A 25,225-nucleotide genomic window follows, 5' to 3' on the forward strand; every position below is an offset into this window, starting at 1 on the left:
TTGCCTCAAGGATTTTCATTTCCCCCTTGCTCTAGCATTGTGAAAAAGCATGATTACGGTTCTACTGTTCTGTCAAGGGAGGCTAAATAAATGAATAACTTTTTTAAATGTCTTCAATAGTGTTGAGCATTCCGATACCGCAAGTATCGGGTATCGGCCGATACTTGCTGTATCGGAATTCCGATATTTTTTCAATATCGGAAGTCGGCATCGGAATCGGAAGTTCAAAGTTGATTGACAGCCGAAATGACGTCATCATGATGCGCGGTGTGTGCGCATCATGATGCGCCGTCATTTCGGGCCTTCCGGGGGTCTCTGCCGGCCTGCCGGGGGGCTGTGTGGACTGCCCGGGGTCTGTACCGGCCTGCCGGGGGGCTGTGCCGGCCTGCCGGTGGTCTGTGCACCCTGTGGGGGTCTGTACCGGCCTGCTGGGGGGCTGTGCCGGCCTGCCGGGGGGCTGTGCTGATGTCCGGGGGTCTGTGCAAGCATCGTCCGATGGGACTATAAGTCCCATCTGGCGATGCCTGCTACCATGACAGTGATTGACACATTAGCCAATGATGGGACAGTAGTAGTCCCATCATCCGGCTAATGTGTTAAATGTTAAAAAAAAAAAAATACTACATACATACTACATACATACTACATGCATGCTACATACATACTACATGCTACATACATACTACATATATACTACATGCATGCTACATACATACTACATACATACTACATATATACTACATGCATGCTACATACATACTGCATGCTACATACATACTACATACATACTACATACATACCACATATATACTACATACATACTACATGCATGCTACATACATACCACATACATACTACATACATACTATATACATACTACATGCATGCTACATACATAACACATATATACTACATGCATGCTACATACATACTACATGCTACATACATACCACATACATACTACATGCATGCTACATACATACTACATGCATGCTACATACATACTACATGCTACATACATACTACATATATACTACATGCATGCTACATACATACTACATGCTACATACATACTACATATATACTGCATGCATGCTACATACATACTACATGCTACATACATACTACATACATACTACATACATACCACATATATACTACATACATACTACATGCATGCTACATACATACTACATACATACTACATGCATGCTACATACATAACACATATATACTACATGCATGCTACATACATACTACATGCTACATACATACCACATACATACTACATACATACTACATACATACTACATGCATGCTACATACATACTACATGCTACATACATACTACATACATACTACATGCATGCTACATACATACTACATGCTACATACATACCACATACATACTACATACATACTACATACATACTACATGCTACATACATACCACATACATACTACATACATACTACATACTACATGCTACATGCTACATACATACTACATATATACTACATGCATGCTACATACATACTGCATGCTACATGCATGCTACATACATACTACATGCTACATACATACCACATATATACTACATACATACTACATACAATACATTCATACAATACATACATAGACATACAGTACATATAACATAGAGTAACATACTTACCAATACTTGTCACATTGTTCCCCGAAGCCATTGTCTTTTACGGAATAAATATTAACATAACAAACCACAAAAATACTCACCCACGATCCGAAGCAGTCCACGAGTGTGTCCCACGACGATCTTGGGTAGAGAACTGCAGCATCAGCTGATGCTGCCGTTCTCTACGGGCTGCAGGAATCCAATGACGGAAGGTAGGTATCCTTCCGCACTGTATTCCTCCGCCACTTAAAAAAAAAAAAGTCCCTAGTCTCACTTTATGCCATTGCTGCGTGGGAAATTCCCACACAGCAATGGCATAAAGTGAGACTAGGGACTTTTTTTTTAAGTGGCGGAGGAATACAGTGCGGAAGGATACCTACCTTCCGTCATTGGATTCCTGCAGCCCGTAGAGAACGGCAGCATCAGCTGATGCTGCAGTTCTCTACCCAAGATCGTCGTGGGACACACTCGTGGACTGCTTCGGATCGTGGGTGAGTATTTTTGTGGTTTGTTATGTTAATATTTATTCCGTAAAAGACAATGGCTTCGGGGAACAATGTGACAAGTATTGGTAAGTATGTTACTCTATGTTATATGTACTGTATGTCTATGTATGTATTGTATGAATGTATTGTATGTAGTATGTATGTAGTATATATGTGGTATGTATGTAGCATGTAGTATGTATGTAGTATGTATGTAGCATGCATGTAGCATGTAGCATGCATGTAGCATGCAGTATGTATGTAGCATGCATGTAGTATATATGTAGTATGTATGTAGTATGTATGTGGTATGTATGTAGCATGTAGTATGTATGTAGCATGCATGTAGTATGTATGTAGTATGTATGTGGTATGTATGTAGCATGTAGTATGTATGTAGCATGCATGTAGTATATATGTAGTATGTATGTAGCATGTAGTATGTATGTAGCATGCATGTAGTATGTATGTAGTATGTATGTGGTATGTATGTAGCATGTAGTATGTATGTAGCATGCATGTAGTATATATGTGTTATGTATGTAGCATGTAGCATGCATGTAGCATGCATGTAGTATGTATGTGGTATGTATGTAGCATGTAGCATGCATGTAGTATGTATGTAGTATATATGTGGTATGTATGTAGCATGTAGTATGTATGTAGCATGCAGTATGTATGTAGCATGCATGTAGTATATATGTAGTATGCATGTTGCATGCATGTAGTATATATGTAGTATGTATGTTGCATGTAGTATATATGTAGTATGAATGTAGCATGTATGTAGTATGTAGTATGAATGTAGCATGTATGTAGTATGCATGTTGTATGTATGTAGCATGTATGTAGCATGTAATTTTTTTTTTTTTTTTTTTTACATTCAACACATTAGCCGGATGATGGGACTACTACTGTCCCATCATTGGCTAATGTGTCAATCACTGTCATGGTAGCAGGCATCGCCCGATGGGACTTGTAGTCCCATCGGACGATGCCTGCACAGACCCCCGAAGCCTGCACAGACCACCGGCAGGCCGGCACAGCCCCCCGGCAGGCCGGCACAGCCCACCGGAGCCTGCACAGACCACCGGCAGGCCGGCACAGCCCCCCGGCAGGCCGGCACAGACCACCGGAGCCTGCAAAGACCCCCTGGCAGGCCGGCACAGCCCCCCGAAAGGCCCGTACAGACCCCAGAGAGGCTGTACAAGGCAAAAACAGGGTTTTTCTTATTCCGATACCGGAAGTCCCATAGACTTGAATGGGACTTCTGGTATCGGAATCGGCGATACCGATACTTTTTTTTAAGATCGGCCGATCCATTCCGATCCGATACTTTGAAGTATCGGACGGTATCGCTCAACTCTAGTCTTCAATAATCTGTTTCTACTTAAAAGATAATCTTTGTTGTTTTGTAGTTTTAATATCTGTATTCCTACAAATGTATCTCAAGACCTTCATATTCTAGTAAGTGGGGGGTTACTAAGTGTCCACCAACTGTGTTCTAGACAAATAAATGTTTTATGCCTAATTAATGTTTCACACTCTAAAAATGTCATCCAGAACTGTTCAATCATAGGCAAAACTTATTTAATTGCAGCTGAAGCATGTTGTGATATCTGTTATCTGAAGACACAGAAATGCTGAAGGGAAATAGATCATGCTAACAGTGATATAAATACTGAGATGTGTACAGAGGAATGCTGGGAGGACACACATTGTGATTTTCTACCAACTTAATCTGCGTTTAAAATTTTTTAATTAATGCTAGTAATTAAAACAAAATTGCTCTATTGTTGGCAGGGCGCAGTGCCGTACCATGACTATCTATTTTCTCTTCCTGTACAACCCTATAATCATTTTAAAATTGATATTTATTTGGACTTCTCATTGGGGGAGACACAAGAAACAATAGGTGAACTTGGCTGAGACCACAAGGACCACTTTGCTAACAATAACTTGGCTGCATGGCTGCTGCATCACGGAACACATTCACCCTGAAGATCTAGTGGGGTGTCTGAAGAGACATGGAGGATGGCATCCGAAAAATGTTTTCCCAGTTTAAAGGAGCGGGTCTCCTATACTTGTAATGCCCATACACTTAGTGTATGGGCTGACAAACATTTCCCCCTGGGGGATACACATCAACCTACTGTGTAAATAATTTTTTACGGCCATCATAAACACCCTTGCAAAAAATTACAGTAACTGTTGCATCACAGAACACTTTCACCCTCATGTTCTAGTGGTGGTGTCTGAAAAGACATGGAGGATGGGCTACGGAAAATGTTTTCCCAGTTTAAAGGAGTGGATATCCTATACTTGTAATGCCCATGCACTAAGTGTATGGGCTGATAAACATTTCCCCCTGGGGGTTACACCTCAACATGCTGTGTAAACATTTTTGGAATGGGCATCATAAACATCCTTGAAAAAAATTACTTGGCTGTTGCATCATGGAACCCATTCACCCTGGTGATCTAGTGGTGGTATTGGAATAGATGTGGCGGATGGCCCCCGAAAAATGTTTTCCCAGTTTAAATCAGCGGGTTTCCTATACTTGTAATGCCCATAAACTAAGTGTTTGGGCTGAAAAATATTTTCCCCTGGAGGGTACACATCAACATACTGTGTAAGCATTTTTTAAAGGGCATCAAAACAACCCTTTTACACAATAAGTTGGCTGTTGCATAACGGGCCACGGTCACCATAGTGATCTAGTAGTGGTGGATGATGAGTATGAGGAGAAGGAGGAGGATAACACCAAATGGCCAAAATCAGGAAGCGTATATCCATGTGTGGTACATGGGAATATACCTCCCAGAAAAAAATACTGGATTTGAGGTTATGTTTTGCTGTCATCATTCGGTGATGTAGAGAAGTCTTTCCCAATCCAGCCCTTGTTCATTTTTAGAAGAGTCAGACTGTCAGCTCGTTCAACATATCAAAAAATGTCCAAGATGTATAAATACCACCTCAAAAATTATTCATAAACCATAACTACCATTAGTAAATGGCAGAAAAAGAGGCAAAAAGCATGATAATAAAATTTCTTCAAAATGTATTATTTACTCAATAAATAAAATAAACAAGGGAATATGCACAAAATGCCATGATAATACACAGACCAGAAACCATATCAGAAAATATGACAGGAAAACACCATAAAACTCATGTAATCAAAAACTTATTGTTTGATAGATAGCAAAAATTATAATAAAATGCTTGATGTAATAGACAGATTATGTGCAAAATTCACAATGAAAAAAGTGCTACATGCAAGGAGGTGCCAATAATTGTCTGCTGCATATAAAATGCTAGCCACCCTATTGAAAAAAGCACAGCCTTTTATTAACCCCTTTCCTACAATGGATGTAATATTCCATCCATGTGATCTAATTCCCATGGACGGAATATTATGTCATAGCGATCAGCGGCGCCCACGTGGTGAGCACCACTGATCGCGGCCGGCCGGTGTCAACTGATTATCACAGCTGACACCCGGCACAATGTGTTAGGGGTGGTCACGGTCCACCCCCGAAATGTTAACCCCTGGCACACCGAGATCAAACAGGATTGCGGTGTACTGGGGGTTAAAGGGAAGCATCGGCAGGGAGAGGGCTCCCTCCGTGCTTCCCTGAGCCCCCCACAGCAGCGCAATGTGTAGCGCTGCTGCGGGGGGCTCCTTCCCTGCAGATCCCCAGATCCAAAATGGCGACGGGGACCTTCGGGGGCCTGCAGGGAGCTGGTTTCCTCATGCCTGCAAAGCGCAGGCAAGGAGGAAGCCTGCAGCACTGCCTGTGACAGAGCGCTCATCTGTCACAGTGATCTGTGATGTGACAGATCAGCGATCTGTCACAGGACAGTGATGTCCCACCTGGGACAATGTAATAAAGTTAAAAAAAAAATAAAAGTGTAAAAATAATTTTTAAAAAATCGCTAAATAAATAAGAAAAAAATATTCCCTAATAAATTCAATTTTTGGAAATAAAAAAAAAAATAAAATAAAAGTACACATATTTGGTATCGCCGCGTCCATAACGACCCACCCTATAAAACTGTCCCATTAGTTAACCTCTTTAGTGAACCCCTTAAAAAATAAAAAAAAAAACAAAGCAAAAAATAATAATTTATTATCATACCGCCGAAAAAAAGTGCAATAACGCGCGATCAAAAAGATGCATATAAATATCCATGGTACCGCTGAAAACGTCATCTTGTCCCGCAAAAAATGAGCCACCACACAGTGTCATCAGCGAAAAAATAAAAAAGTTATAGCTCGCAGAATAAAGCGATGCAAAAATAATTATTTTTTATATAAAATTGTTTTCATTGCATAATAGCGCTAAAACATAAAAAAAGACATAAATGAGGTATCACTGTAACCGTACTGACCCGAAGAATAAAACTGCTTTATAAATTTTACGGCACGCGAACGGTGTAAGCGCACCCCCCAAAAGAAATTCATGAAAAGCTGGTTTTTGCTCATTCTGCATCACAAAAATTGGAATAAAAAGCAATCAAAAGATGTCACATGCCAGAAAATGATACCAATAAAAACGTCAACTAGTCCCGCAAAAAATAAGACCTCACATGACTCAGTGGGTCAAAATATGGAAAAATTATAGCTCTCAATATGTGGTGATGCAAAAACTATTTTTACAATAAAAAGCGTCTTTTAGCGTGTTACAGCTGCCAAATATAAAAACCGCCATAAATAGTAAATCAAACCCCCCGTTATCACCCCCCTTAGTTAGGGAAAAATAATAAAATTAAAAAAATGTATTTATTTCCATTTTCTCATTAGGGTTAGGGCTAGGGCTAGGGCTACGGTTAGGGTTAAGGTTAGGGCTAGGGTTAGGGCTGAGATTAGGGTTAGGGGTGTGATGGGGTTAGGGTTGGAGTCAGAATTGGGGGGACTCCACTGTTTGGGCACATCAGGTGCTCTCCAAATGCAACATGGCATCTGATCTCAATTCCAGCCAATTCTGCGTTGAAAAAGTCAAATGGTGCTCCTTCCCTTCCAAGCTCTTCCATGCGCTAAAAACAGTGTTTTACCCCCACATATGGGGTATCAGCCTACTCAGCACAAATTGCAAAACAACTTTTGGGGTCCAATTTCTCCTGTCAACCTTAGGAAAATAAAAAATTTGGGGCAAAAATATCATTTCTGTGGAAAAAAATATGATTTTTTTATTTTCACGCCCGGGCGTTATAAACTTCTGTGAAGCACTTGGGGGTTCAAAGTGCTCACCACACATCTTGATAAGTTCCTTAGGGGGTCTAGTTTCCAAAATTGTGTCATTTGTGGGGGGTTTCCACTGTTTAGGTACATCAGGGGCTCTCCAAAGGCAACATAACACCCACAGACCATTCCATCAAAGTCTGCATTCCAAAACGTCACTACTTCCCCTCCGAGCCCCGACGTGTGCCCATACAGTAGTTTTCTCCCACATATGAGGTATCAGCGTACTCAGGACAAATTGGACAACAACTTTTGGGGTCCAATTTCTCCTGGTACCCTTGGGAAAATAAAAAAATTGGGGACTAAATGATCATTTTTGTGGAAAAAATACGATTTTTTTATTTTCACGCCTGGGCATTATAAACTTCTGTGAAGCCCTTGGGGGTTCAAAGTGCTTACCACATATCTAGATAAGTTCCTTAGGGGGTCTAGTTTCCAAAATGGTGTCATTTGTGGGGGGTTTCCATTGTTTAGGTACATCAGGGGCTCTCCAAAAGGCAACATGACACCCACAGACCATTCCATCAAAGTCTGCATTCCAAAACGTCACTACTTCCCTTCCGAGCCCCGAGGTGTGCCCATACAATAGTTTTCTCCCACATATGAGGTATCAGCGTACTCAGGACAAATTGGACAACAACTTTTGGGGTCCAATTTCTCCTGGTACCCTTGGGAAAATAAAAAAATTGGGGACTAAATGATCATTTTTGTGGAAAAAATACAATTTTTTTATTTTCACGCCTGAGCATTATAAACTTCTGTGAAGCCCTTGGGGGTTCAAAGTGCTCACCACATATCTAGATAAGTTCCTTAGGGGGTCTAGTTTCCAAAATGGTGTCATTTGTGGGGGGTTTCCTCTGTTTAGGTACATCAGGGGCTCTCCAAAAGGCAACATGACACCCACAGACCATTCCATCAAAGTCTGCATTCCAAAACGTCACTACTTCCCTTCCGAGCCCCGACGTGGGCCCATACAGTAGTTTTCTCCCACATATGAGGTATCAGCGCCCTCAGGACAAATTGGACAACAAATTTTGGGGTCCAATTTCTCCTGGTACCCTTGGGAAAGTAAAAAAATTGGGGACTAAATGATCATATTTGTGGAAAAAATATGATTTTTTTATTTTCACACCCGGGCATTATAATCTTCTGTGAAGCACTGGGGGGTTCAAAGTACTCACCACACATCTAGATAAGTTCCTTGGGGGGTCTAGTTTCCAAAATGTTGCCATTTGTGTGGGATTTCCGCTGTTTTTTTACATCAGGGGATTTCCAAATGCGACATGGTGTCCAATCTCAATTCCAGCCAAAAAAGTCAAATGGCGCTGCTTCCCTTCTGAGCTCTGCCATGCGCCCAAATAGTCGTTTACACCCACATATGGGGTATCAGCGTACTCAGGACAAATTGCACAATAACTTTTATGGTCCTGTTACCTTTGGGAAAATAAAAATTGGGGATGAAAAGATCATTTTTTTGAAAAAATATGATTTTTTTAATTGTATGACTGTACTTTATAAACTTCTGTGAAGCCCTTGGGGGTTCAAAGTTCTCACCACACATCTAGATAAGTTCCTTGGGGGGTCTAGTTTCCAAAATGGGGTCACTTGTGGGGGGTTTCTACTGTTTTGGTACATCAGGGGCTTTCCAAACGCGACATGGTGTCCGATTTCAATTCCAGCCAAGAAAGTCAAATGGCGCTGCTCCCTTACGAACTCTGCCATGCGCCCAAATAGTGGTTTACCCCCATATGTGGGGTATCATTGTACTCAGGACAAATCGCACAATAACTTTTAGGGTCCTGTTACCTTTGGGAAAATAAAAATTGAGGGTGAAAAGATCATTTTTGTGGAAAAAATATGATTTTTTAATTGTACTGCTGTACGTTATAAACTTCTGTGAAGCCCTTGTGGGTTCAAAGTTCTCACCACATATCTAGATAAGTTCCTTGGGGGGTCTAGTTTCCAAAATAGGGTCAATTGTGGGAGGTTTCCACTGTTTAGGTACATCAGGGTCTCTCCAAATGTGACATGGCGTCCGATTTGATTTCGAGTGAATTTTGCATTGAAAAAGTAAAACGGCGCTCCTTCCCTTGTGAGCTCTGCCATGCACCAAAACGGTGGTTCCCCCCACATATCAGGTATCAGCGTACTCAGGACAAATTGCACAATAACTTTTGCAGTCCAATTTCTCCTGTTACCCTTGGTAAAATAAAAAAATTGAACGTGAAGTATTTTTTTTTAAATATTCAAAAAATTCCTGTGAAGCTCCTGAAGGGTTTATAAACTTCTTGAATTTGGTTTTGAACACCTTAAGGTGTGCAGTTTTTAGAATGGTGTCACTTTTTGGTATTTTGGTATAGCCCCCTCAAAGTGACTTCAAATGTGATGTGGTCCCTAAAAATAAAATTGTGCTGTAAAAATGAGAAATTGCTGGTCAAATTTTAACCCTTATAACTTCCTAACAAAAAAAAATTTTGGCTCCACTTTTTTTTTTTCCTCTCAGTTGTACTTGGTAGGTGCACTGAATATAGGACTGTGCTTTTTCAATACGGTGGCTAGCATTTATTTGCAGCAGGAAACTATTGGCACCGTTTTTATGCACTTTTCCTGCATATTTTGCACACAAAATCAATTTTATTGCATTAACACTTTATTTTTCTGAGGTATAGGTGACTGGAATTTATATGAAATAAGTGAATGCTCATTCTGAGTGGCACTATACACCATTTTCTCAACAGTGGATTTTTGTGCATTTATTAAAAGGCTGTGCTTTTTTCAATATAGGATGGCTAGCATTTTATATGCAGCAGACAATTATTGGCACCTCCTTGCATGTAGCACTTTTTTCATTGTGAATTTTGCACATAATCTGTCTATTACATCAAGCATTTTATTATAATTTTTGCTATCTATCAAACAATAAGTTTTTGATTGCATGAGTTTTATGGTGTTTTCCTGTCATATTTTCTGATATGGTTTCTGGTCTGTGTATTATCATGGCATTTTGTGCATATTCCCTTGTTTATTTTATGTATTGAGTAAATAATAAATTTTGAAGAAATTTTATTATCATGCTTTTTGCCTCTTTTTCTGCCATTTACTAATGGTAGTTATGGTTTATGTCAGCTCGTTCAGTTGACAGGTGGATGTGCTTATCAGTTATAATTCCACCAGCGGCACTAAAAACCTGCCCTGATAAAATGCTAGCGGCAGGGCAGGCCAGGACCTGCAAGGCATAGCGAGCCAGTTCATGCCACATGTCCAGCTTGGATGCCTAATAATTAAAAGGCACAGAGGAATCACGGAGGACATTGGTACGGTCAGCAAGGTACTCCTTCAGCATCTTCCAAAACTTTGCACTCCTTGTGAGAGTAGCCTGCACCTCTGGCCCAGGGTGATGGGAGGGTCTGAGAAAACTGTCCCAGAACTTTGCTATTGTTCCCCTGCCTCTGCTGGATGGGAATTGTGTCTCTCTCTCCTCTACTCCTTGGTTGTCCAACGAACTGTGACCTCTGCTATCAGCGTTTTCAGATGGGAATTGTTTTAATAATTCAGCAAAAATGGCCTTCTGGTACTGCAACATTTTAGTACACCTATCTGCCTCTGGAAGAAGAGATTGAAAGTTCTCCTTGTAGTATGGGTCTAGAAGTGTCACCAACCAGTAATGACTGTCACCCAAAATGTTGATAATGCAGGGGTCACGGGAAAGGCAACACAACATAAAGTCTGTCATGCATGCCAGTCTGCTAACAGGCAAGACTTTTGTGTCCTCACCAAGAGGACGACTGACCATGCTGTCCTCCTCCTTCTCCTCCTCCTCCTCCCTATCCTCAGGCCATCCATGCTAAACAGACGGTATGACAGTTGTGCTTGTAGTGCTGTCTAAAGTGCATGAAAGTAGCTTCTGTTCTTCCTCCTCCTCCTGTTCCTCATTGTCAACCAATCCACTTGGGATTTCATGAGGCTGGGCTGTGTGTAACACCCCTGTATGGTTCCTTGCTCCATCTCATCAAGCTCCAGCTGCAATGCTTTCTCTTTAATTGTGAGAAGAGAGCTTTTCGGAATGCAGAGAAGTGGGATGGTGATGCTAATTATGGTGTCATCGCCGCTCACGATCTTGGTGGAGTAGTCAAAGTTTTGTAGGATGGTGCATATGTCTGACATCCATGTCCACTCTGGAGGTCTTTTGTCTGGAGTCTGAAGTGAATACCGATGGCCTTGTTGATGCTGATAGTCAACAACTGCCCTCTTCTGCTCACAAATCTTTTCTAACATATGCAGTGTAGCGTTCCAACGCATGAGGACATCACACATCAGTTGGTGAGCCGGAAGCTGCAAACACTGCTGAAGCAAGGCAAGGGCGGTTGAAGCTGTAGCTGACTTTCTAAAATGGGCACACAGGCAGTGTACTTTCACAAGCAGATCCGGCAGCTCCGGGTAGGTTTTGATAAACCACTGAACCACGAGGTTAAGCACATGGGCCAGGCATGGTACGTGTGTGAGCTCGCCTCGCCTCAGAGCCGCCACCAGGTTCCGGCCATTGTCACACACGACCATGTCTGGCTGTAGGTTCAACGGTGTCAGCCACAGATCTGCCTGCTCTTTCAGAGCTGTCCACAACTCTTCAGCATTGTGTGGTATCTCACATAAGCATATTAGCTTCAGCACAGGCTGTTTCCGCTTGGCTGAGACAGTGCTGCAGTTCTTCCAGCTCATGACTGATGTGCTCATGTCGGAGATGGTGTTAGAATCTACGAAGTTTTGACCATCCACCATCTTGTTGTGATTCTCTGGCTGCTGGTCTTTTTCCTCTGGTGCTGGTTTTGTCTTAGGTCAGGTGATTGTATCATCCTTTATTACCCTGCACCTGCCTCCCAGTCCTTGCTGGACAACAGTGTTAATCCGCTAGTGTTCTGGCTAGGTGCCTGTTTGCTTTCTGTGTGTGATTTTGTGCAGTTCTGGGATCTCTAGTTCTGCCAGTTTTGTTTTTGGTTTTCCCTTAGTTTCTGCAACTCCCGCTATTTTCCTACTAGGAGGTTACCTGTTTTTGTTTCCCAGTCCCTAGACTTCCCAGGGACTCCCTTCCCCGTACCTACAGGTCTTCATTTGAGTTTAGTCTAGGAAACGTCGTGGGTCTATTCACAAGGAATTGGTTGCCCTCTCCATCGTAGGGTTACAGCCTAGTCCTAGTGCAGGGTCAGTTTCTCCCCATCTACCCTAGTCCAGAGTTGCAGATCCGTAACAGTTTGTCCAGCCTCACAAAAAAACCCTCCCGGATTCCAGCAATACGGACAGCATCCAAGAACTTGCTCAACGCTTGCAAGGGTTAACTTTGGAAGTAGCCAGCATGCAACAGCACATGAGTAATTGCCCTGGAAAACGCTTTGATGAACGCAAGGTAGGACTACCTGAGATTTTTTCTGGTAAACAGCAGGAATTTTTTACATTTAAAAATGCATGATTGCTATATTTTCGACTTAGACCTAGTTCCTCAGAGGATGAATTACAGCGGGTGGGTATTATTATGTCTTTATTGCAAAATGAACCTCAAATTTGGGCATTTTCATTGTCTCCTGATGGTACTTGTTTGACATCAGTGGAAACATTCTTTAATACTATGGGGTTGTGATATGATGATCCTGATCAGGTCACAGCAGCTGAGGCAGAGGTCAGACGGCTCAAACAGGGTTCTGCTGATGCTGAGAGGTATTTCACCCTGTTCAGATGATGGTCCGCAGAGGTCAGGTAGAATGACCCAGCGCTTAAGAGTCAGTTATTAGCAGGTTTGAGTGAAAGGGTTATAGATTTATTTATTGTATACCCTGGACCTGCTACTTTGGAAACTGCTATGCAGTTACCTATCCGTGTGGATAGAAGGTGGAGAGACAAGCAGAATGAAGACAAGGCTCCTACAATGCTGGATCCAGTCTCTCAGAATAGCCCTGTAGACAGCGGGGAACCTATGCAACTTGGGGCGATGTCCTCCCGTTCCCTGGAGAGGAGGTTCTCTGAGGGGCTATGCTTGTATTGTGGTAAGGCTGACCATTTTATTAAGCAATGCGAGAGTCACATAAGGAAAGAATAAAAAAGGGGGTCAGTAGGAGCAACACTCCCGTTCATATTACGTTTATATGGTCTGCAGAAGTCAGTTTTTCTGGTAATACCACCTATCGTGGTCAATCTACTGATTTTCAGGTAATGGTGGATTGTGGTTCTGCACTTAATTTGATTGATCAACAATTTCTAGACAAATATAAGTTTGATTCTGAACCATTGTCATCTCCTTTTCCTGTTGTGGCGATTGATAACACTCCACTGGAGCATGGGTGCATTTCCTGAAAGGTCACCGTGTTCTCACTTATTGTGAATATGGAACATCAGGAGTGTATAGACTTGTTTGTACTTGCTAAATTGCCTTTTCCAGTCATCCTGGGTTTACCCTGGTTAAAAATGCACAATCCTTTGCTGGACTGGTCGTCTGATACTATAAGGTCCTGGAGTCAGGGGTGTTATGGTAAATGTTGTAATGTGCACACTGCTGCTGTTGAGAAGAGGGAGCTACCTGAACTCATTCAGGATTTCTGGAAGGTATTTTCAGAAGTTGAGCCACAAGCTCTACCACCCCATAGAGATTACAATTGCGCTATTGAGGTCGACCCAGGTGCTACACTCCCTAAGAGTCGTTCATTAATCTGACGATTCCCGAGAGGGAGGCCATAAAGGAATACCTACAGACTAGTCTAGCTGCAGGTCATATAAGACCCTTTAAGTCCCCTGTGGCTGTAGGATTTCCTTTTGTCAAAAAAAGGATGGGGGTCTTAGGCCGTGTCTGGATTTTTGGTAGATTAATAAGATTACTGTGCGCAATGGTTACCCGTTACGGCTAATTCCGGATTTGTTTAACCAACTAGCTGTAGCCAAGTGGTTCTCTAAAATTGACTGTCGTGGGGCATATAATTTGCTGCAGGTGAAGGAGGGCGATGAATGGAAGACAGCCTTTAATACCCTGGAAGGTCATTTTGAGTGTCTAGTGAAGCTTTTTGGCCTTACTAATTCGCCTGTGTTTTTTCAAAATTTCATTAATGACTTTCTGAGTCCATTGATCGGTAGGAGTGTTATTGTTTATTTGGATGATATTTTGATCTACTCACCTGATCTGGAGTCGCATTGGCAGAGAGTCTGCAAAGTTCTACGGATTTTGAGCGAAAACACACTCTTTGCTAAATTGGAGAAGTGCGAGTTTGTGGTACAGAAAATTAGTTTTTTGGGGTATTCCAGTGATGGCTTTGAGATGGACCCGATGAAGGTTCAGGCAGTATTGGAGTGGCCTAGTCCTGAAAGTTTAAAGTCGGTTCAAAGATTTTTAGGGTGTGCTAACTATTATAGAAAATTCATAAATAATTTTTCTGTTATTGCTAAACCTATAATTGATCTTACCAAGAAGGGTACTAATACTGTACAATGGTCCACTGAGGCTGCTAAGGCTTTTGAGCATCTCAAGGAGAGGTTTAGCTCTGCTCCTGTTTTGATCCAGACAGATGAGACTAAGCCGTTTCTGGTAGAGGCTGAAGCCTTATCAGCAGGGGTGGGGGCAGTTCTGTCCCAGGAGGAAGAGGATGGGGTGCATCCCTGTGCTTTCTTTTCTAAAAATTTTTCAGAGACTGAGCTCAACGATGATGTTGGAAACCGAGAGTTGCTGGCTATTAAACTCGCGTTTGAGCATTGGCGACATTTTTTGGAGGGGGCTAGACATCTGATACAGGTTTTTACTGATCATAAGAATCTGCTCTATCTGGATGCTGCTAAACATTTGAATGCCCGTCAAGCTAGGTGGGCACTGTTTTTTGCCCGGTTCCATTTCTCCGTAACATATATCCCTGGTAGAAAGAATGTTAAAGCGGACGCTTTGTCTAGTAGTTTCTCTCCAGAGGTTAATACTGAGAAGGAGGAATGTATTTTGCAGAGAGGGGTGGTGGTGGCAGCATTGGGTTCTGAGTTGGGGAATAGCATCCTAGAAGCCCTGAATGCTGCACCAACGAACACTCCGTATTGTAAATTATTTGTGCCTAGAGTCTTGAGGAGAGCTTTGTTTGCTGAATGTCATGGGTCTCGCTTTGTGGGTCATCCAGGGATTTCGGAAACTAGAAAGTCGATTGGTTGAAGTTTCTGGTGGCCAGGGTGGCAAAGAGAAATCATCAAGTGGGTGCGTCAGTGTACTGTGTGCGCTAGGTCAAAAGCCTCCCATGCCCCGGCTGCAGGGTTGCTGTGCCCTTTGGAGGTTCCTAGTTAACCATGGATGCATCTTGATATGGATTTTATCACCGATCTGCCAGTCTCTGAGGGTTTTTCTGTCATATGGGTTGTTGTGGACTGGTTTAGTAAGATGTGTCATCTGGTCCCGTTTAATAAATTACCCTGCGCCAAGACTCTAGCTAAGGCATTTGTGAAAGAGATTGTCAGGCTCCATGGTGTTCCCACGAACATTGTTTCCGATAGGCGACTAGTTTGTGGCTCGCTTTTGGCGTGCTTTTTGTGACAGATTATAGGTCCATTTGTAATTTTTGTCAGGTTATCATCCGGTGTGCAATGGACAGACCGAAAGGAAGAAACAGGATGTTGAGCAGTTTTTGAGATGTTTTGTAGCAGACAATCAGGAGATGTGATCGGAATATCTACCACTAGCTGAGTTTGCTCTTAATAATCATACGTCTTCCTCAGCTGGCTGTTCTCCTTTATTTTGCTGTTCAGGGAGACATCCATCTTTCGGTCCATTTTCAAAGATTGGGGCGGCGGTGCCTGAGGAGGAGAATTTTTCGGGAAATTTGTAAAGGGTTTGGACCAGTGTACGCCGTAATCTGAAAGAGGCGAAAAGGAGGTCAAATAAATATTTTGACAAGAAAAGAAGGGAGGCGTTGTTTGCAGTTGGGACATGGTCTGGTTGTCCTCTAGGAATCTGTGTTTGAACATCCCTTCTAAAAAACTGGAGCCCAAGTTTGTAGGACCCTTCAAAGTGGTTCAGGTTGTCAACTCAGCAGCGGTGAGATTGGACATTCCCTCATTCTGGAGAATTAATTCAGTTTTTTATGTATCTTTACTGAAGAGAGTTGACATGCCAGATAAGAAGGCCATGCCGACTGTTCCTCCAATTGATGAGGATGGTGAGTTTGAGATTTCATTCATTTTAGATTCCAGGTGGCACAGAGGAAGGTTGCAGTATCTCGTGTCCTGGAAGGGTTTCGGTCCCGAGGACAATTCCTGGGTGAAAGCTGAGGACGTCTCAGCCTCAAGGCTGATTAACATCATGAAACAATCACTGACCTCAGGGAGACCAGTCAAAGAAAACACTGCGGCAGCCGGCAAAGGCGCTCAATCAGTGAAATCCTAGGTGCATTGCTCCCTAGGAAATACAAATATGCAAATAAAGTCCGTGGAGCCTCATTTAAGAGTCTCAAACACGGGACTAGCCAGATCTTCCTCCAGGGAAGGTCCCAGACAAGGAGTGGCTCCTTTCGGAAACCACCATTACCACCATATTAAGTGGCCCTTTAAGTCAATATCCAGCTCTTTACGAGTTTACAGATATGACAAGGGAAATACCAAGGCCAGGTATCCATCCACAGACAGCTGTTTCGGGGTGTTGCCCCTCATCAGTGTGGAGTAGGATTCTGGCTAGGTGGGAGCAATGCCTAGTAGACCAACATCACGAAGCAATCACTGACCTCAGGGAGACCAGTCAAAGAAAACACTGCGGCAGCCGGCAAAGGCACTCAATCAGTGAAATCCTAGGTGCATTGCTCCCTAGGAAATACTGATTAAGGCTTTTCACAGGAGATTTCTGAATAAGGCTCGGCCAAGAGGATCCGGAGGATCCTCGTAAAAGGGGAGGTACTGTTAGAATCTAACAGATGGAGGCTGAAAAGGAGGAGGAGGAGGAAGTGCAGGAGCTGTACACTGTGGGGACAACCCTGATTGACGCAGGGTCTGCAATCCTCGGCATCAGGATGATGTGTTCCATCCCAAGGTCTGACTGGTTTTGTGGCTTCCACTATGTTAACCCAGTGTGCCATCAGCGAGATATACCATCCTGCCTACAAGCACTTGTCCACGTGTCCGTGGTTAGGTGGACTTTCCCAATAACAGCATTGTTGAGGGCACAGGTAATGTTGTGAGACATGTATTTGTGTAATGCCGGGATGGCACACTGGGGGAAATAGTGGCGGCTCGGGACAGAGTATCTTGGGACAGCCACCGCCATCAGATTGCCAAAAGCTTCCATCTCCACAAGCCTGAAAGGCAACATTTTGAGCACAAGCAGATGAGAAATGTGTGAATTTAGTACTGTGGCCTGTGTGATGACAGCTGTGTATTTCTGCTTGCATTCCAGTGACTGGTATATGGACAACTGAAGTCTGTGCTGGGACAAGGATGTGAATGTGGACGTGCTTGATGATGGTGGTAGTTGAGTGTGTGCAACGACAGGTGCAAGGCAGGAGGCATCTTTGCAGGCACCATGGACAGGGAATTGGCTTCCATGCACAACAGCAGAAGAAGCAGTGGTGTCACCCGCAGACAGTGTTCCTGGACCCTCGGGTTCGGCCCACAAAGTCAGGTGCTTTGCTGCCATGTGCCTGATCATGCCGGTGGTGGTCAGGCTGGTAGTTTTGCTACCCCTGTTGATGCGGGCATGGCAAGTGGTGCAAATGGCCTTTTTGGGGTTATCGGCAGAGTCTTTGAAAAACAACCAGACTCAGGAAGACCTAACAGTTGTACTGCTAACCTCCATTGTGTTGGTTTTATGGGGAATGGTTGACCGCCTTCTGTCTGCGATCACCACACTGCTTCTTCCTGCCTGTAGGGGTGTTATGCCTGCCTCCACATGAATGCTGCTCTTCTTGCTCTGCATGTCCTCCTGTCAGGTTGGGTCAGTTACTATATCATCCACCACCTCGTCTTCCACTTCTGCACTTTGGTGCTCCTACTGACTTCCTGGCAATGTGTCTCATCATCGTCCACCTCTTGTGACATGTTCCCACCCTCACCTTCGTGTGAACGTGGCTGCTCAAATATTTGTGCATCTCTACATGCAATCTCATCTTGCCCAGCTTCAAGTGGACCGTGTGAGAGGCCCGAATCTAAAAATGGAAAAGTCAACAGCTCTTCGGAGTGTCCAAGTGTGGGATCAGTTGTATCTGGGCACTCGGCATGGTGGGAGGAAGGAGAATCAGGGTGAGGAATATGCGGTCCAGACTCAAGGCTACTCAGACTTGACCGTGTGGAAGACAGGGTGCTGGTGGTAGTGGCAAAGTGACTGCAAGCATTTTCCGCTATCCAACCAACAACCTTTTGACAATACTCTGGGTTCAATATTGGTGTTGTGCGGTCCCCGAGTAATTCGGACAGGAAGGTTGGGTGAGAACATGTGGGTGCTTGTTGTGGTCCATTTTCAACATGCCCAAAGCCTCGGCCTCTGCATGCACCATCACGTCCACTTCCCCGTCCCTTGTCACACGCCATGCCCATATTAAATGGACTTCAATATTTTCCACGTTCACTACAAATGGCTGAATTGGGAGGTAACTTATATGTGATCCTTGTGTTAGAAAACCACAGTTTAAAATATCTGGACAGTAGTTAATTTTTTTTTTTTAGCAAACTTGAGTCAATAACTAGGGTAAACACAGCAAAAACAGTTGAATGGAGGTCTCAAATGCCATAATTTGTAGTCCACAGATAGATGAGAAGTCAGACGGGGATACAACACTGTTCAATATGTGGCCCATATTTTTATTATTTTACAGGAAATTAGTTTCAAGAACTAGGGTAACAGACAGCCAAAACAGTTGAATGGAGGTCTCCAATGCCACAATTTGTAGCCCAGAGATAGATGAGGAGTCAGATGGTAAAACTACACTGTTCAATATGTGGCCTGTACATTTTGTTTTTTAAATGCATAATAGTTTCAAGATCTAGGATAACTGACAGCCAAAAAAGTTGAATTGAGGCCTCAATTGCCACAATTTGTAGCCCACAGATAGATGTGGAGTCAGACGGAGATACCACACTGTTCAATATGTGGCCTGTATTTTTTCATTTTACAGGAAAATAGTTTCAAGAACTATGGTAACAGACAGTCAAAACAGTTGAATGGAGGTCTCAAATGCCACAATTTGTAGCCCAAAGATAGATATAGAGTCAGACAGAGATACCACACTGTTCAATATGTGGCCTGTATTTTTTTATTTTACAGGAAAATAGTTTCAAGAACTATGGTAACAGAAAGTCAAAACAGTTGAATGGAGGTCTCAAATGCCACAATTTGCAGCCCCCAGAAAGATGAGAAGTCAGATGGAAATACCAAACTGTTCAATATGTGGCCTGTATTTTTATTATTTTACATGAAAATAGTTTTAAGATCTAGGGTACCAGACAGCCAAAACAGTTGAATGGAGGTCTCAAATGCCACAATTTCTAGCCCAAAGATAGATTAGGAGTCAGACGGAGATACCACACTGTTCAAGATGCGGCCTATATTTTTATTATTTTACAGTAAAATAGTTTCAAGAACTAGGGTAACAGACAGCCAAAACAATTGAATGGAGGTCTCAAATGCCACAATTTGCAGCCTAGCCCATAGGTAGATGACGAGTCAGACAGAGCTACCACACTGTTCAATATGTAGCCTGTATCTTTTGTTTTTTAAATGCAAAATAGTTTCAAGAACTAGGATAACTAACAGCCAAAACAGTTGAATGGAGGTCTCAAATGCCACAATTTGTAGCCCAGAGATAGATGAGGAGTCAGACGGAGACACCACACTGTTCAATATGAGGCCTGTATTTTTATTATTTTACAGGAAAATAGTTTCAAGAACTAGTGTAACAGACAGCCAAAACAGTTGAATGGAGATCTCAATTGCCACAATTTCTAGGCCACAGATAGATATGGAGTCAAGCAGAGATACCACACTGTTAAATATGTGGCCTGTATTTTTATTATTTTACAGGAAAATAGTTTCAAGAACTAGGGTAACAGTCAAAATAGTTGAATTGAGGTCTCAAATGTCACAATTTGTAGCCCACCGATAGATGAGGAGTCAGACAGAGATACCACACTGTTCAATATGTGGCCTGCATTTTTTTATTTTACAGGAAAATAGTTCCAAGAACTAGGGTAACAGACAGCCAAAACAGTTGAATGGAGTTCTCAAATGTCACAATTTGAAGCCCACAGATAGATGAGGAGTCAGACGGAGATACTACACTGTTCAATCTGTCACCTGTATTTTTTGTTTTTTAATGCAAAATAGTTTCAAGAACTATAGTAACAGACAGCCAAAACAGTTGAATGGAGTTCTCAAATGCCACAATTTGTAGCCCACAGATAGATAAGGAGTCAGACTGAGATAACCCACTTTCAAATATCTGGCCTGAGCTTTGAAGTAACATTTCCCACATGTCTACTTTACATCAGCACAATTTTGGAACCAAAATTTTCTTTTGTTAGGAAGTTATAAGGGTTAAAAGTTGACCAGCGATTTCTCATTTTTACAACACCATTTTTTTTAGGGACCACATCACATTTGAAGTCACTTTGAGGGGTCTATATGATAGAAATTACCCAAAAGTGACACCATTCCAAAAACTGCACCCCTCAAGGTGCTTAAAACCACTTTCAAGAAGTTTATTAACCATTCAGGTGCTTCACATGAATTTTTGGAATGTTTAAAAAAAAATGAACATTTAACTTTTTTCACCAAAAAATTAACTCAGATCCAATTTGTTTTATATTACCAAGGGTAAGAGGAGAAATTGGACCCCAAAAGTTGTTGTACAATTTGTCCTGAGTATGCTGATACCCCATATAAGCAGGTAAACCACTGTTTGGGCGTATAGCAGAGCTTGGAAGGGAAGGAGCACGTTTCACTTTTCAATGCAAAATTGGCTGAAATTGAGATCGGACGCCATTTCGCTTTTGGAGAGCTCCTGATGTGCCTAAACAGTGGAAACCCCCCACAAGTGTCAACATTTTGGAAAGTAGATCCCCTAAGGAACTTATCTAGATGTGTGGTGAGCACTTTGAACCCCCAAGTGCTTCACAGAAGTTTATAATATAGAGCCATAAAAATAAAAAATCATATTTTTTTCCTCAAAAATGATTTTTCGTCCCAAATTTTTCATTTTCCCAAGGGTAACAGGAGAAATTAAACCTCAAAAGGTGTTGTGCAATTTGTCCTAAGTATGGTGATACCTCATATGTGGGAGTAAACCACTGTTTGGGCGCATGGCAGAGCTTGGAAGGAGCGCTGTTTGACTTTTCAATACAAAATTGGCTGGAATGGAGATCAGACGCCGTGTCGCGTTTGGAGAGCACCTGATGCGCCTAAAGAGTGGAATCCCCCCAATTCTAACTCCAACCCTAACCCAAACATACCCCTAACCCTAATCACACCCCTAACCATATTCCTAACCACAAACCTAACCCTATCACGCCCCTAACCCTAATCCCAACCCTTACCCTAATCCCAACCCTAACCCTAATCCCAACCATAACCGTAATTCTAACTTTAGCCCCAACCCTAACTCTAACGTTAGCCCAAAACCGAACCCTAACTTTAGCCCCAACCCTAACTCTAACTTTAGCCCCAACCCTAACCCTAATTTTAGCCCCAACCCTAACGCTAACTGTAGCCCCAACCCTAACCCTAACCCTATCCCTAGTGGGAAAATGGAAATAAATGCACTTTTTTACTTTATTATTTTTCCTAACTAAGTGGGTGATAATGGGGGGTTTGATTTACTACTTATATCGGGTTTTTAAAGCGGATTTCATGTTTGGCAGCTGTCACACACTAAAAGACGCTTTTTATTGCAAAAAATAGTTTTGCATCACCACATTTTGAGAGCTATAATTTTCCCATATTTTGGCCGACAGAATCATGTGAGGTCTTGTTTTTTGAAGGACGAGTTGACGTTTTTATTGGTACCATTTTCGGGCACTTAAAATTTTTTGATCGCTTTTTATTCCAATTTTTGGGAAGCAGAATGAACAAAACCCAGCAATTCATGAATTTCTTTGGTGGGGGTCGCTTATACCATTCCGCCTGTGGTAAAATTGATAAATCAGTTTTATTCTTCGGGTCAGTATGATGACAGCGATACCTTGTGACGGCCGTCTGCGAATCTGGCCTGCAGTAGGAACAGCACCCCGAGTAACCCCGAGACCCTTAACCCCTATACAGGGATCTGAAATTGTAGCAAGGCCCAGGAGGTAGCTGTCTGGTGGAGCAGTGGACCAGAGCAGGACGGCCGCCAAGGGGTTAAAACTAAAACCCGTAATTGTGGTCAGGAGGCAGGAGTCGGAGGCTGGAGGGCAACAGAGGTGCAAAATCAGCATGCAGAAGAAGTGTCAAAAGTCCGGGCCAAGGTCAGTAAAACCAGAAGGGCAGCAAAGGTACAGAATCAGCAGGCAGCAGAAGGGTCAGGAATTCAAGCGAAGGTCAGCGTAAAAAAATCGGAAGAGAGGCAGAGTTACAAAAACGGCAGGTAATAGAATGGTCAGAAATCCAGGCTGAGGTCAGAGTTAACTGCAATTCACACAGTAGCACGCAGGGGAACCAAGAATATATCTGGCGGCTTGCAAGACCAGTCCCAAGGTATTTGAGGGATCAGGTCATCCCTCACAGGTTCCCGGACTGATGATGTAATTAGGACCGCCCCCAGGACCAGGCCAGATGGTGATGCAGTAAGCCCTACATGACTGACAGAGGGGCGGAGCCTGCGCCCACCAGATGCCTGCGCAGGAGCCTCTTCTGTCACCACCCTCACCCAGGGGCAATCCACGGTGCCTCCCAGTGGCCAAGGCAGGAACAGCCGTCCCCGAGTCCAATGGCGACGCGACGGTCCGGTGCCTCCTAGTGGCCGAGACCGGAAAAGCAGGCCCCGAGTCTGGCGGCGACGTGTCAGTCCGGCGCCTCCTAGTGGCCGAAGCCGGACCAGCAGGCCCCGAGTCTGGCGGCGACGTGCCAGTCCGGCCCCTCCTAGTGGCTGAAGCCGGAACAGCAGGCCCTGAGTCTGACAGCGACGTGACATACCTCATTTATAAGTTTTTTATGTTTTGGCACTTTTATACAATAAAAACTATTTTATATAAAAAGTAATTATTTTTGCATCCCTTTATTCAAGAGCTATAACGTTTTTATTTTTCTGGTGATGGAGCTATATGGTGGCTTGTTTTTTGTGGGACCAGATGACATTTTCAGTGGTACCACGTTTATTTCTATCCGTCTTTTTGATTGAGTGTTCGGGGGTATTATGATATTATGATAAAGCATTGTTTTTTAATGGTGTTCACTAAAAGGGTTAACTAGTGAAACAGGTTTATATGTTGGGTCGTTACGGACATGGCGATACTAAATATGTGTATTTTTATTGTTTAGATTTTTTATTTAAATATTTATTTATTGATGGAATAAATATTGATTTTTTATTATTATTTTTTACGTTTTAAAAATATTTTTACAATTATTTAAATTTTTTTAATTTAATTCTTACTCTTACACTGTGTCCCACTATGGGACACTCATTTTGTGCAGGCTGATCGCTTCTATAGCATGCAGATCTGCATGCTATAGAAGCTTGCAGTGCTGCAGCTTCTATAACACTAACCTGAGAGACTTCCTGACATGCACTGTGCACGACAGGAAGTATCTCAGCTCTGGAGACCTGGATGTCGTCATGACGACATCGGGACTCCATGGCAGTGATCGGGACCCTGCGTCATGACGCAGGGTCTCCGATCCAAAGGCAGAGGGGCTATCAGAGCTGACAGCCCTTCTGCCTGCTCCTGGAACTCTGCAATCATGTTTGGTCGCAGTGTTCTGTGGGTTAAAGTGCTGGGAGCGGCCCGTGACCACTCCTGGCACTTAGTACCAAGAGTCAGCTGTGAGAATCAGCTGACACCCGGCCATGATCGCACATGATGTACTCTACCGACCATGGGCAATAAGGCCCAGGGCACATGGATAGTATAGTACGTCAAATGTCATGAAGGGGTTAAAAAGAGGGGTCATGGGTTGACATCTACTTTGGTGCCTAGCTGCTGGGACTGCAGGTTAATTCTTCCTGCCCACTAGCAGTTGTGGATAGTTGTGGTTGTTTGGGTAAGAACTACAGTATGTCATGGTTAGAGTTGAGCGAAACGGGTCGAAAAATTTCAAAAGTCGCCGACTTTTGGCAAAGTCGGGTTTCATGAAACGAAACCCGACCCTAGGATGAGGTCGGCCACGAGGTCGGCGACTTACGCGCCAAAGTCGCGTTTCAAAAGTTTGTTTTGCGCTCTTTTTCAGCCAATCAGGATCCATGGACACTGTGGGCAACGTGATGACATAGGCAGGGGTCACCACCATCTTTCAGAAGGGCATGCAAGTGATTGGCTTGCTTTGGTGGGCGTCACAGGGGGTATAAAAGGGCGTGCACGCCGACCGCCATCTTACTTCTGCCGATCTCAGTATAGGGAGAGGTTGCTGCTGATTCTGTAGGGAGAGCGTTAGGCAGGGAAGAAGACAAAAAAACTGCTTCTGCTGCTAGGGAATTGGCCTGCACAACACACCAGTCACTGTGTGTGCAGTGCAAGGGGAGGCTATATAGTGGTGTATCAGTGGTGTTGGTTGTTGGGCTGCCTTCTAAGGCTTCCTGACATTCCTGCATTGCTGTTTACCCACTGCTCCGCAAACTGCTTTTTTACAAGCAATCCCAATTTTTTTTTTTGTCCTGCTGAGAAGAAAAATAAACTGCTTCTGCTGCTAGCGATTTGGCCTGTACAACACACCAGTCTGTGTGTGCA

General features: G+C 43.1%; 1 protein-coding gene across 1 annotated transcript in view; it reads left to right on the top strand.

Annotated features, from left to right (window-relative positions):
• Positions 1–25,225, top strand: part of TMEM132D (transmembrane protein 132D) — a 1,611,777-nt gene that overhangs the window by 1,011,619 nt on the left and 574,933 nt on the right. The gene's annotated exons all lie outside the window — the stretch shown is intronic.

The sequence above is a fragment of the Dendrobates tinctorius genome, unplaced genomic scaffold, assembly GCF_039654945.1.
Source record: "Dendrobates tinctorius isolate UK_male_01 unplaced genomic scaffold, ASM3965494v1 ptg000243l, whole genome shotgun sequence".
Taxonomy (NCBI): domain Eukaryota; kingdom Metazoa; phylum Chordata; class Amphibia; order Anura; family Dendrobatidae; genus Dendrobates; species Dendrobates tinctorius.